We start from the raw sequence: 13,020 nt of genomic DNA, 5'->3' as shown, positions 1-13,020 counted from the left end.
CTCTGCTCAGTTTCTTATCTAATCATACAATCTACCACTCAGGAGATCCATTTGATCCCCTTATGTTCCTGAAACAAAGTTCCACCTCTGTTGCAGAACAATATGGAAAATGCCAATCACAATACTATGGCCTTGCTTTTTAGCCATATTCAAATCCCCTATCCAAAAGTCTTTCTTTATTTCATTTGTTGCAAGTTTAAAAAAAAAAGTCCTCTTTCTTTAATGAATTGTGATCTTTCAAATAGTTATGTTTTGATTTGTTATTACTCTTATAGACCAAAAGTCTTTTTTCAATGAGCTACCAAAAGTTTTTATTTGTGTGGGGGATGTGACGGGATGGGTGGGTGTGGATGTGGTTGTGGATATGTGTATGTCCATGTGCAAGTGGGTACCTGCAGATGCCAGCAGAGGATACTAAATGACTTGAAGCTGAAACTAGAGGTAGTTTTGAGCCATACCATATAGGTCCTGACGACTGAACACAGGTTCTTTATGAGAGCAACAACTGCTCTTAACATTGAATCTTTTCTCCTGCCCCACCAAAAGGCACCTTGACCTTGTCTCTCTTCTTCCCACAAAGTACTTGTTTTTATGTTTTTAGTTAAAGCATCATTAAGAATAACCCAAAGGCTTCCTTGGCCCCTCTGGAGCATTCCAATGCTACATAGCACTGTATTTTCCAGACATAGAGCTATTTTTTGTGGCAGTTTTCTTGGTTTTGTCTGCTCCTAATCCATGCCCTCATTGCTGATTCTCTTCACCCACGATGTGCACTCACAGGGTGGCTTGCCAACCAGAGAATCCAGCTTCCTTCCTGCCAAGTGGTAGTTAGAGATAAAGCTAGGTCAATTGACCTTCCTCTCTTGGAAATTGAGATCTTTAGTGGAGAGACAGTAGGATGGGAATGGTTAGTCCTGATTAATACCACTACTGGCAGCCCGACAATAACACCAATTGGTTTCTGCCTTTTATCATGGACTTCCTCTGGCTCCTGTCCATTTGAAAGCTGTAGTTGCTCTAATTTCCTTCAGTCTTGTAAGCAACTCCACAACCCTCAAATAAGGTTCTTTTTTAATTAAATTAGCTAGCGTTGATTTCTATTGATTCTTCCTCACCCCCAAAATTCCAAACTGACACAGTTCTTCTAGGATTTATTTTTTTATTTTTATTGTCTGTCTCTCAAAATAGGCTGTCCACGCTTGTAAGAGCAGGAAGCAGACGCTGAATATCCCTCACACTCATCACCTGGTATACAATATGCCTCCTCACAGCAGCTCATAACCAAGTTATGGTTAAATGATGGCTGTATATTATGGAATGAGAAAGTACAAGGAACAATGTCAATACCCATCTCAAGGAACAATACTAATAGCACATAAAAATCACTTTACTACTTCTAACAGCTTATTACTTAATGTTTATATTTATTTTGTAATTTGGAAATGATAATACATAGCAAATTTGAGCTGATTTGAGTTTTAAAAAATAGGTATTAAAACAGTATAGACAACGTATAAGAACAATAACACAATTATCCCAGGAACTACTGACAATATACAGTGCAGTGTGATCATTCAGGAAGTTTTGTAAAAGGAGATGAGAGCCTCAAAACTGGAAAAGATAGTAGTTAGTGCCAGAAAGTTGGTAATAACCAATAGAATAATAATTTTTGATGGAGAACTAGATTTTGCTGTTCTGGCCATAGACACTGATATATTCAAACTAATATATATATACACACACACTACGATATATATTACTACTACTGCCTACAAGTTCACAGCATCTTATTGGATAGAATATCTATATAAGGTAATATTTATTTCTAATGGCATATTATTAATCTTTTGTATGGTGTTAGAGAAAACAGATCTGTATCAGAATAGACAATTGTATCTGTATCAAAATAGACAATTGTATCTTATTTCGTATTTTAGTTGTCTAATTTATACTAGCTTCATAAAACTTACCCTCCCACCCGGCTCTTATTGGTTTCTTGAAGTCTTTTATGAAGCACAAACACCTGTACCTTCTAAGTCTGGTGAACTCAGCTACACATTAGTGTCTAGATAAGTCATTTTGGATGAGAGCTTGAGGGCAGTGTTTCAGGTCTTCTAATGGCTGCTTCTCACCTCAGATTTGTATTTTTCTTGCTTTGCTTCTTGCTTTTTATTTTTTAATTAAACTTTCTCTCTTTTTTATGCTTGAAATAGATTTAAAATATGAGATTATGCTATAAATTATACATTTTTCTTTATCTTATATGTGTAATTTTAATGTATATATTCAGTATGCTACTAATTGGTATATTTGCATTTCATTTATTGCATTATCAGTCTTCCCAAAGTAATATTTATCATATGAATTAGTTCAAGAAACTAGATTTTTAGCAAAATGTTCCATGAGTCATTAAATAACAACTGAGCACCTGGAATGCTGACCCCATTAGACCCAATAGTGAACAAAGCATTCTGGAAAATTCCCTCATGGGAACTTGAAGCTATATTATTCTCTATTTCCAACTAAGGTTATGCCGGGCTTGTCCTTGGTTCCTTGATCTTCTGTGTGTTTCACACTTTTTTAGAGCTACTGGTTTTCTTTTAGGGAGTGCATTTGCTTTGTGAGTTAATACCCCATTCGTAACATCTTCCCTGATGATTCTCCCCTGTCTATAGTCTGTCTGTCACTTTCAGTTATGTATAAGTATGGACTGAAATACCATCTGAAGTTTTTACTGAACTTTCCACCATATGTTTATAATTTAGGCTTTTGAAAGAATGACATTTGAGTTAACAACAAACTGTGTACGCAAAACCGATCCCATGAAAGCATAAGGAGGGCTAGGGATCTAACGCAGGTATTGGAATGCTTGCTAGGATCCCATAAAACAAAGCATGGTGCAGACCCCTATAATTCTAGCACTAAACAGGGAAAGGTAGGATAATCAGATGTTCAAAGTCATTTGAGTTCAAGGACAGCTTGAAGTACATGAAACCCTGTCTCAAAAGGAAAATATTCTAGAACTAAAAATAATCCTACCACCCATTGATAGAACCATTATAACTTCATAGTGAGTATGTGGATGCTGCCAGTCATAACCAATCAAAAGGCAGAATTGGGAAACCTAATCCAAATAGTTATATCTACAAAATAAAGCCATGCCTAAGCATCAGGGAACATTGAGGAAGAGGAGAAAGAAAGATTCTAAGAGCCAAAGAATAAGGTAGCTTGCTCTGATATTCTGACTCCTAGGAATACCAGAAGATTCACCCATAAAGATTCACCGATATGACTGCCCAAATGTGAAGTGAGTAAGGGTGACACCAATGGACCTGTTAAACTGGATAAAGAAAAGTCGTTGAGACCTCAAACCTACACAAAGAACTGTAGGAAAATGAAGATGTCTGGGAGTGGAAGAAGTACTCTTATATTGAAGAATGTATGTAAATACCTATACATATGTGCATAAAATAATAGTAAAAAAGATGCATTGAATCAGCAAAGAGGGCAAGGGTATGCAGTTAGGTAGAGAGAAGAAAAGGAGAAATGTAATTAAATTATAATCTTAAAAATGGAAAAGTGGAATAGCCAATCAATGATGTCTAGGGTCTCATTCTTGATAAGTGGCAGCATTACTAATGTACTTAGAATTAATATACTTCTCTTTTAAATAACGGGTTTATTCTACTTAGAAAACAATACTTTATTGTAAAGGAATATGCCACAGTATTATGACAACAGCCTCATGCATCTTTGTTTTCCAGACCTATGGATTATATCAAGAGGGGAATGGCTAACCCACCCTATCAAGGTTTCTGTGTTTTTATATTACGTTTGTCCAATGATGCAGTCATTCATCAGTGAGCTTCTCAGGACATATGCCTGTGTCTAAGCAATGAATACCAGTGCTGGAGAACCTTCTTAGAATCCTCAGATCCTGATCCCCTGACATTTTTCCCACAATATACATTATTTACATACATATTTATATATATATATATATATATATACCCATATATATATTTATATACACAAATAAATATGTATCTTTTCACACACACACACACAAAATCTTTGCTTAAGTTTGAACCATATTCACACTCTACAGATTCTGGTCCTCTTTCACACATACTTCCTTGCACACACATGCATATCTATGAGTTGATGTGTGTTTTCTCCCAGAATTGTTTTCCTGTCTCTTGACAATTATCTGCAAAAAATGCCTAATGTTAAATACCCTGATACATTTGTCTGAAAAGTATTAGCATGCTCATTTTGCTATTTTTATTTTTAGCTTTTATCTAAGAGCACCTATTCTTCTTAGAAAACTTTCGGCGCCAAACATTGATGTCTTTTATTATTCTCTAATCTAGCAAACCCTCAGCCTTTATATTTTAAATTATTTTCTTCATACATCTATATTTTTTCTCTCCCTTTTAAAGAATCATTCTTTTTAAAGCTAACATATCTTTTATTCGCCATATCCTCCTATTTCTTGTGCCATGACCTTCCCCAGCCTCCCAGCTCCCTCCTTTCTTCACTCATCCTCCTCTCAGAATCTAGGAAGAGCTCCAGGGAGCAGAACCTACCAAAGGGATTCGTGGTAGCCTTCGAAAATAAAAGCATCGCTCTTCTCCTTTACTTTGAAGAGTAGAAATCAGAGGAATTGGAAAGTGAGTCCTGGAAATCCCCATTCCAGGCCACTTGCAAAAATGTCTTAGCCATCCTGGCTTCTGGGCAATTGAGTATGTCTTAGAAGTTTGAAGATCTAGGGAGAGTGACATAACTACACAACCACAGGAAAATGACTTCTAACAATACCTTTTTTTTTTTCTTGCTGAAAAACTGCCACTATCTTCCAGTGGCAGATGATCTTCTTTTATGCTCACAATGGTAAACTGAACTGCTCTCACTTAAGTACTGTTCTACTGTGGGTTCTAGTGCTTGGAGGCCTGTAGGGTATTACTCTCCTCTCCCATCTGGCTTCTCTTTAGTGTTTGCCTTTATTTAAACACACACACACACACACACACACACACACTTACATCAACCTCACACAAGCTCATACACCTATTCCACCCAGCCCCACACACAATACATTACTTTGCCCATATTTCAAATTACTTGAAAACTGATTGACCATGAGCAGGTTGTCATCATTGTCAATTCTACCTTTTTTCCAACTAGTTATAAAAAGCTCCTTATTATGTATTCCAGAAGAACCTATAGTAAATATGGATCAACATGCACAAATATCAACAAAGCTTTAGGTGATAACATACTATTAGATAATTCTACCCTAGAATAAGTTACTTCATATCCTAGTTTATACTATAGCATATGTAATATCATCTATGAATATAATTAGTGTATTATTTTAATTTTATAGCATTGTAAAATTGAACAATATTTATTTTACTTCTCCTGAATTTTATAGTGGTCTTCTGGGTATCTACATGCATGTGTACACATGTGAAAATAGAATGTGGGATTCTTAATATTTTTATGTCAAAACTCCCATTATTGAAATTGTCAGTGGATATCTTTGGAGCCGAATCTAAGCTTCTTTAGGTGGATGTAGGAAATAAAGCAATGGGAGAGACAGGGTGAGCTACACGTCCAGTGACCAAGTATCATAGGATCTTCATTTTTGTCATAAGTTTTTAAAATGATAGCCCTACCAGAACTTCCTATAAGAAATCCATTTCTTATGAACTAAATGTTCACTTTAAGATTTATTTAAAACAAAAACAAACAGTACAAAGGCAAAACAAAAGAACTATTTTTATATGATTGTTGGTTTTTACCCTGGGTAATTTTATGTATTTAGTTTTTGTTTGGCTATGAGAACTTGCCTTACCTTGAGGGCTCCAGACAAGGCAAAGATTATTCATTTGTACCATTGTCTTGGATGCTAAAGGCAGTTTTACCCTCTTGGGTACATAACCTTAAGCAGATTTTCTATTATCAAAACAGTGAAATCCAGCCTATTATCAGTGCAACAATGTCCTTTGGCACCAGAAATCCTAACACATGAGAAAACAACAGAGAGCAATTTTGAAATGGTCTCTAAATCTGCCTTCCCTTAAGACAATCAAGGCAGAAATGAAGACATCTGCAAAGTTTGGTGGGTGGATGTTTATCTGGCTAGATCCTGCAGGTAGTTTTCTGTAGCTTCTTTTTGAGCTAGCTTATGTTTAATTTGAGTAACCTTGTGGAAAGACCTGTTTAAGTGGTGCTATCAAACAATGGCAGCACGAAGAGAGATAAGAAGAAAGTATAAAAGGATTATTAAAGAAATGCTGGGGATGGAATTTATCTCCAAACCAATCAGGGCGTGCTAAGCTTAATAGAAAAATCCTGTAATGGCTAAACCGATAGGAAATGTCTTTTCCAGAACTTAGTAGAGACTGTTTTCCCTCCCACTCAGTGCCAGGAGGCTAGGGGGTGGGGAACTGCTACTTCCAATTATGCTGATATTACAAATAGTATTTTTTAAATACCATGTCACCAAATGGTATAAGATTAAATAGAAAAGAAAGATAGGGCCTTGAGAATCTACTTTCAGCTTCTATGCATGATTTAGCTACATGGAAGAAAGTATCTTTTCATCCCTTTTTTAAAAAGGATTTTAATCCTAATCCATCTGAGGACAACACAAGAATAATACTCCCCCTATTATGTGATCTGTCCACATCGCAGGCGCTTTGAAGGAGAAGTGTAGTTTACATGAGGGACACAAGAGGAAAATAAATGGCTAAAATAGATTGTCCTTGTGTCTGCCCAGTCTGAGTTCAGATGCTGTATGAATCTCACAAATGTGTTTCTTGCATTTCTCTACAAATTCTAGGAGAATTGCTGATCTACATGTATTGATTTATTTCTAAATTTGTATGGTTGTTGGAGCAAATGAGATAACTGAAGAAGCCAAAACTCTCCTTGTCCACTTAGCTCGTATTTGTGAACAGCCCTGCTGTGGAGACTCCGAGGAGGGCTTACTGAGTGGACTGAGTCCCTTCCACAAGTGAGAAGGGGATAGACTAGTAAGACAGAACAATGACAACGGTGGCGTGAGATCCTATATTTTTGCCTCCTTGGATGGCATCTTCTATATTAATTTGCAGTAGAAAAATACTGGTTATTGTGGCATATTTGTAATTCCAGCTCTTAGAAGGATCATGAATTCAAGTCCAACCTAGGGCACATAATATCTCATTTAAAACTAAATAAGTAACTAACATTGCTGGAATTTTCATACAAATACAGGTCCAGCATAATTTCAACAGCTAACAATGCTTTCAGAGCCTCAGAAAAGTTATAAAAATTCAGATAATCTAGTTCCATACCATACTAAATATCTAAGAATTACTTCCGAGTGACTGTCAGGCTCTCTCTCTTACCTAAAGGCAACATTCAAGCCTTAACACCCAATATGGTAATACTTAGAGATGCCTTTGGAAGGTGAGCACCATTTAAAAGAATTGCAATGGTGAGGCCCTCCAGATGGGAGTAATTGCTTTGTAAGAAGAGATATTGGACTCTTTTCTCACACAAAGAAGAGGTGCTGAGAACAATGTAAGAAGACAGCTGTACACACCCAAAGAAGATCTCCCCAGAGGAGATCTTAACTCCGAATCTCCAGACCTGTGAGAAACGAATAGTTCTTGTGTATGCTCTTCAGCCTATGGTGTTTTATAATGGAGACTCTGGCAGAAGAGCATGTCAAATTCTGGAGTCTTCTGCCATCTCAGGTCCTTGTCTTGTGGCCTTTTCTAAAATTGGCAGGATAATAAAAACTACAAACTAAATACATGTTCTTTCTTTCTTTCTTTCTTTCTTTCTTTCTTTCTTTCTTTCTTTTTTTCTTTCTTTCTTTCTTTCTTTCTTTTTGTATCATTGGCTTCCAGCCTTTGACCACTGATCACCAGTACCTAAAGTGGAAAACAGACTCAGTCAATCAAGGCATAGAATACAGATTCTTGTATTCCTCCAATATATATATATTGGAGTTCTAGCCTCTGACAACTCAAAATTGATGACCTTGTTTGATAACAGGGTCTTTTTTTTTTCAATAGAGTTTATTCAGGGCATGGGGAGGGGAGTTGAGAGGGTAGTAGAGAAAGGCAGAGAAGAGTAGAGGTTGGCCATAAACTGGGGCAGGGGGGAGTGGGGAGCGGGGACAGAACAGGAGCAAGAAGGCAAGAGACCAAGAGAACAAGTCGATAACAGGGTCTTTATATAAGCAATAATGTTCAAATGAGGCCATTTGGATGTACCCCAATAAAATATGAATGTAGTCATTCTAAACATGGTGAGTTTGGACATAGAGTCTTCAGAGTATGCCACAGGAAGACTGGAAGTATACTGTCACAAATCAATTAGTACTACACACTGACAGCCAAACACCAGAAGTCAATACTGCTTGCCTCTTATAGCTCGCAGTCAGAGCCCACACTGCCCACACCTCAGCTCTGAATTTCCTATCTCCCAAATTGTGTCAAGATGACTTCCTGTTATTTAAGCCACTCACTGTGAGAATATTGTCTTAGGCCAGCTCATGGTAATAAGTACAAACTGAGGCAGAAAAAGCGATCTACAGATTCAATGCAATCCCCATCAAAATCCCAACTCAGTTCTTCACAGAGTTAGAAAAAGCAATTCTCAAATTCATCTGGAATAACAAGAAAGCCAGGATAGCTAAAACTATTCTCAACAACAAAAGAAATTCTGGGGGAATCAGTATCCCTGACTTCAAGCAATACTACAGAGCAATAGTGTTAAAAACTGCATGGTATTGGCACAGTGACAGACAAGTGGACCAATGGAATAGAATTGAAGATCCAGAAAAGAATCCACACACCTATGGTCACTTGATCTTCGACAAAGGAGTCAAAAAGATCCAGTGGAAAAAAGATAGCCTTTTCAACAAATGGTGCTGGATCAATTGGAGGTCATCATGCAGAAGAATTCGAATTGATCCATTCTTATCTCCATGTACTAAACTTCACTCCAAGTGGATCAAGGACATCCATGTAAAACCAGACACACTGAAACTAATAGAAAAGAAACTGGGGAAGACCCTTGAGGACATGGACACAGGGGAAAAGTTCCTGAACAGATCACCAATAGCTTATGCTTTAAGATCAAGAATTGACAAATGGGACCTCATAAAATTACAAAGTTTCTGTAAGGCAAAGGACACTGTTAAAAGGACAAAACAGCAACCATCAAATTGGGAAAGGATATTCACCAACCCCACATCTGATAGAGGGCTAATATCCAATATATACAAAGAACTCAAGAAGTTAGACCCCAGGGAACCAAATAACCATATTAAAAATGGGGTACAGATCTAAACAAAGAATTTTCACCTGAAGAAATTTGGATGGCCGAGAAGCACCTTAAGAAGTGCTCAACATCATTAGTCATTAGGGAAATGCAGATCAAAACAACCCTGAGATTTCACCTTACACCAGTCAGAATGGCTAAGGTCAAAAACTCAGGAGACAGCAGGTGTTGGCGAGGATGTGGAGAAAGAGGAGCACTCCTCCACTGCTGGTGGGGCTGTAAGATGGTACAACTACTGTGGAAATCAATCTGGAGGTTCCTCAGAAAACTGGACATGAGACTTCCAGAGGACCCTGCTATACCTCTCCTGGGCATATACCCAAAGGATTCCCCGGCATGCAATAAAGACACATGCTCCATTATGTTCATAGCAGCCTTATTTATAATAGCCAGAAGCTGGAAAGAACCCAGATGCCCCTCAAAGGAAGAATGGATACAGAAAATTTGGTATATTTACACAATGGAATACTACTCAGCAATTAAAAACAATGAATTCACAAAATTTTTAGGCAAATGGTTTGATCTGGAAAATATCATCCTAAGTGAGGTAACCCAATCACCAAAGAATACACATGGAATGCAATCTCTGATAAGTGGATATTAATTAGCCCAGAAGCCCTGAATACCCAAGGCACAAATTGCATAACAAATGACTCCCATGAAGAAGTATGGAGAGGGTTCTGATCCTGGAAAGGATTGATCTAGCATTGGAAGGGAATATAAGGACAGAGAAAAAGGAGGGAGGTGATTGGAGAAGGGATGGAGAGAAGAAGGTTTATGGGACATATGGGGAGGGGGATCCGGGAAAGGGGAAATCATTTGGAATGTAAACAAAGAATATAGAAAATAAAAATATTACAAAAAAAAGAAAGTCTGGAGGACTCCAGATCCAAATTGTCAAGGAGGAACCATTTGCATTTTTAATGTACTTCTCTTGAAATTTGTGAAGTTTGTCATTTTTTCATAAAGATTCAAAGGCCTATCTACTTCTGGTTCCTGAAAGGCCTCTCACCTGAGAAGTTCTAGGGGTTTCCTAAAGCACATCCCACTGGGGTCATGATGAGTTTGGCCTGAGACCTTGTCTTTTAGAGAGACTGCCAGGCAGTATTCAGGCACACGGGCTGATAAAATGGCTGGCCGTTTTAATAGCCAAAAGTAAAGGAACATTAGAACACTTGCTATAGGAAACAATTAAGGTACAAGAGACTATGAACAGACGTCATGGCAGCTGAGCCAAAAGACTTGTTCTTAGCCTGTCTCAGGCACAGAAATCAGCAGTGTCCTAAAGCAGTATACAAATAAGTCCACAGGATCATCCCAGCTACAATCATTCAGGAGTTTTCAGTAGCGAGCCACATTTTCCCAAACATACAACTCCGAGATTGCTACGTTATTAGAATTGGGGTTAGGAGAACAAGCAACAAGAAAACTGTAAACAGAGTTAAAGAATACATAGAATACAGAAATCTGGGCTGCTGAAAAATATGCTTGTACATTCAACCAGAGAGAGGTCTCTTTGACTACTTTAATAAGGACACAAATCTCCTGTCCTAATCATGAGATCCTACTGTCAGGATAGGTCATCTCCCAGTGGCTCCCTTTCCTAACATCTTGGTAGGAAGAGATGATTTCAATATATGAATTAGAGTGAGAACATCAATACATCACAATACAAAGAACAGTAGCAGGGCTCACTCAGGCTGAACTTGGACTCTTATTGGCTCAAAAGGCAAGAGTCCCCAAGAATTCTTGGGAATAGGGCTAGATTCCTCCATTGATTAAATGAGACGTCATGGTGGTGACACTCATAATAGTAAACTCAGATCCTGGGAGGAGTATCTAACTTTGCCACTCTGCAAACACAAAACAACCCAACAACACCAATTTGATTATTTTCTAAGAGACTAAGTAAAGTCTCTTCTCTGAAAGGACCACCATGCACAGAAATTTACTGCCAGAAGCTTTGTCTCAAAAGAGCAAAGAGGATGTTTTTTCCTGGAGTCCTGTTGTATTTTCTTTTCCTGTTCTATAATGGAAGTCTCCCGTGTAGCCTATTCCAAGCTGAGAATGGAAAAATATCACCCAGGAGATCAATTCCACAGTACCATCCCGTGTAGAACAGCCTTCCCACTGAGCATGCTGCCTTCACAGCTTTCAATTTTACATTTTTTTTTATTTCTTTTGGTGTTACTACATTTGTAATTAAAACCCTGCTTTTAAAGTCCCCACTTTGGGGTGGTTTTGATGGGTTAGGAGGTAAAGGTGCTTGCCACTAAGGCAGAGAACTTAAATTCAGTCTCTGAGACTCACATAATAGAAGGAGCCAACAGACTTCCATTCCACAGCTGTATTTTAACCTCCACCAACAGGCACAACACACACACACACACACACACACACACACACACACACACACACAAAGAAAAATTTAAATTTCTGTTCATCCAGGCATAATGGGTCAGACCTGTAATTCCAGCAGTTACTAAGCTGAGGCATGCAGATTCAGTTTGAAGCCAACATGGGCTCTATAATGAATTACGGAGTAGCTTCAGATACAATTTGTCTCAAATAACAAAATAAACCCCCCAAAAGAAGAAGCTTTTGTTGGTCTCCTCAAGAGGAATATCATCATTAAAAGAAATGGTTTGGGAACAAAATCCCTGAAGATAATGGACTTGGACAGGACATTAATTGGTACTAGATTGAAGTCCAGGTCCCACTAAGCCTTGCAATAGAAACACAAAGCCTCTCAGAGACCCTGTTGTATCTTCATCACAAAGGCGATTGTGCCCCACTTAATAAGCTATTGGAATAAGGACATCAAATACGCTTATACATGCATGAGCAACATGACTAACACATAGCCATGATTGACATTAGCATTTCCTAGTGTTCAAAAATAATAGCCTTTAAAAGCAATGACGAAATATAGAAAATATAGAGTGTTGAGAAAATAAATACTTCTGTCTATGGCAAAAAAATATTAAAATTTTCTAGTAATTTAACCCACTTCATAAGCAAATTGATTAGTTTAATTTAATCAATTTATTTTTGAGACAAAGTCTCATGTGTTCCAAGCTCGCCCCAAAATCTGGCTATGTAGCTGAGGATGACCCTGAAATTCTCATCTTCCTACCTCTACCTCCTGAATTCCAAGACTTTAGGTATAGCCCACCATACTCAGATTTGATGAGTACTGGACCTGGAACGTACAGCTTAATGTGTGCTCTCTACCAACTCGGCAGCTATCTAAGAGAAACAAACAGAACCTTAGTTTGACACTGAAATCTGTAAATAAACCTTGGTACCTAAAGGAACCTTAAAATCTAATATCCTTTCACTTCTAAATGATCAAGTTAAGACACCAGATTGCTCTATTTAGGCTTTGTGCTAATCATACCCATTGCTATGACAGTATTCCTAAGAACACAATGTAAGAAGGAAGATTTATTCTGGAACAGAGTCCTAGAGGTTTCAATCCCCACTCTGGGCTTGTATTGATGGGAGATCGCCTTAAGAAAGGGTATGTTTTGTTTGTCTGCTTGTTTTGTTTTGTTGTTTTTAAATAATTTTATCCATTTACATTTCAAAGAAGCCCTCCTTTCTGGTTTCCCCTCCACGATCCCCCTCATCCTATCCCTCTCCCTTTTGTCTCTATGAGGGTATTCCTCC

Source organism: Apodemus sylvaticus, chromosome 11 (genome assembly GCF_947179515.1).
Source record: "Apodemus sylvaticus chromosome 11, mApoSyl1.1, whole genome shotgun sequence".
Taxonomy (NCBI): Eukaryota; Metazoa; Chordata; class Mammalia; order Rodentia; family Muridae; genus Apodemus; species Apodemus sylvaticus.
Note: the sequence above shows the minus strand (reverse complement) of the source record.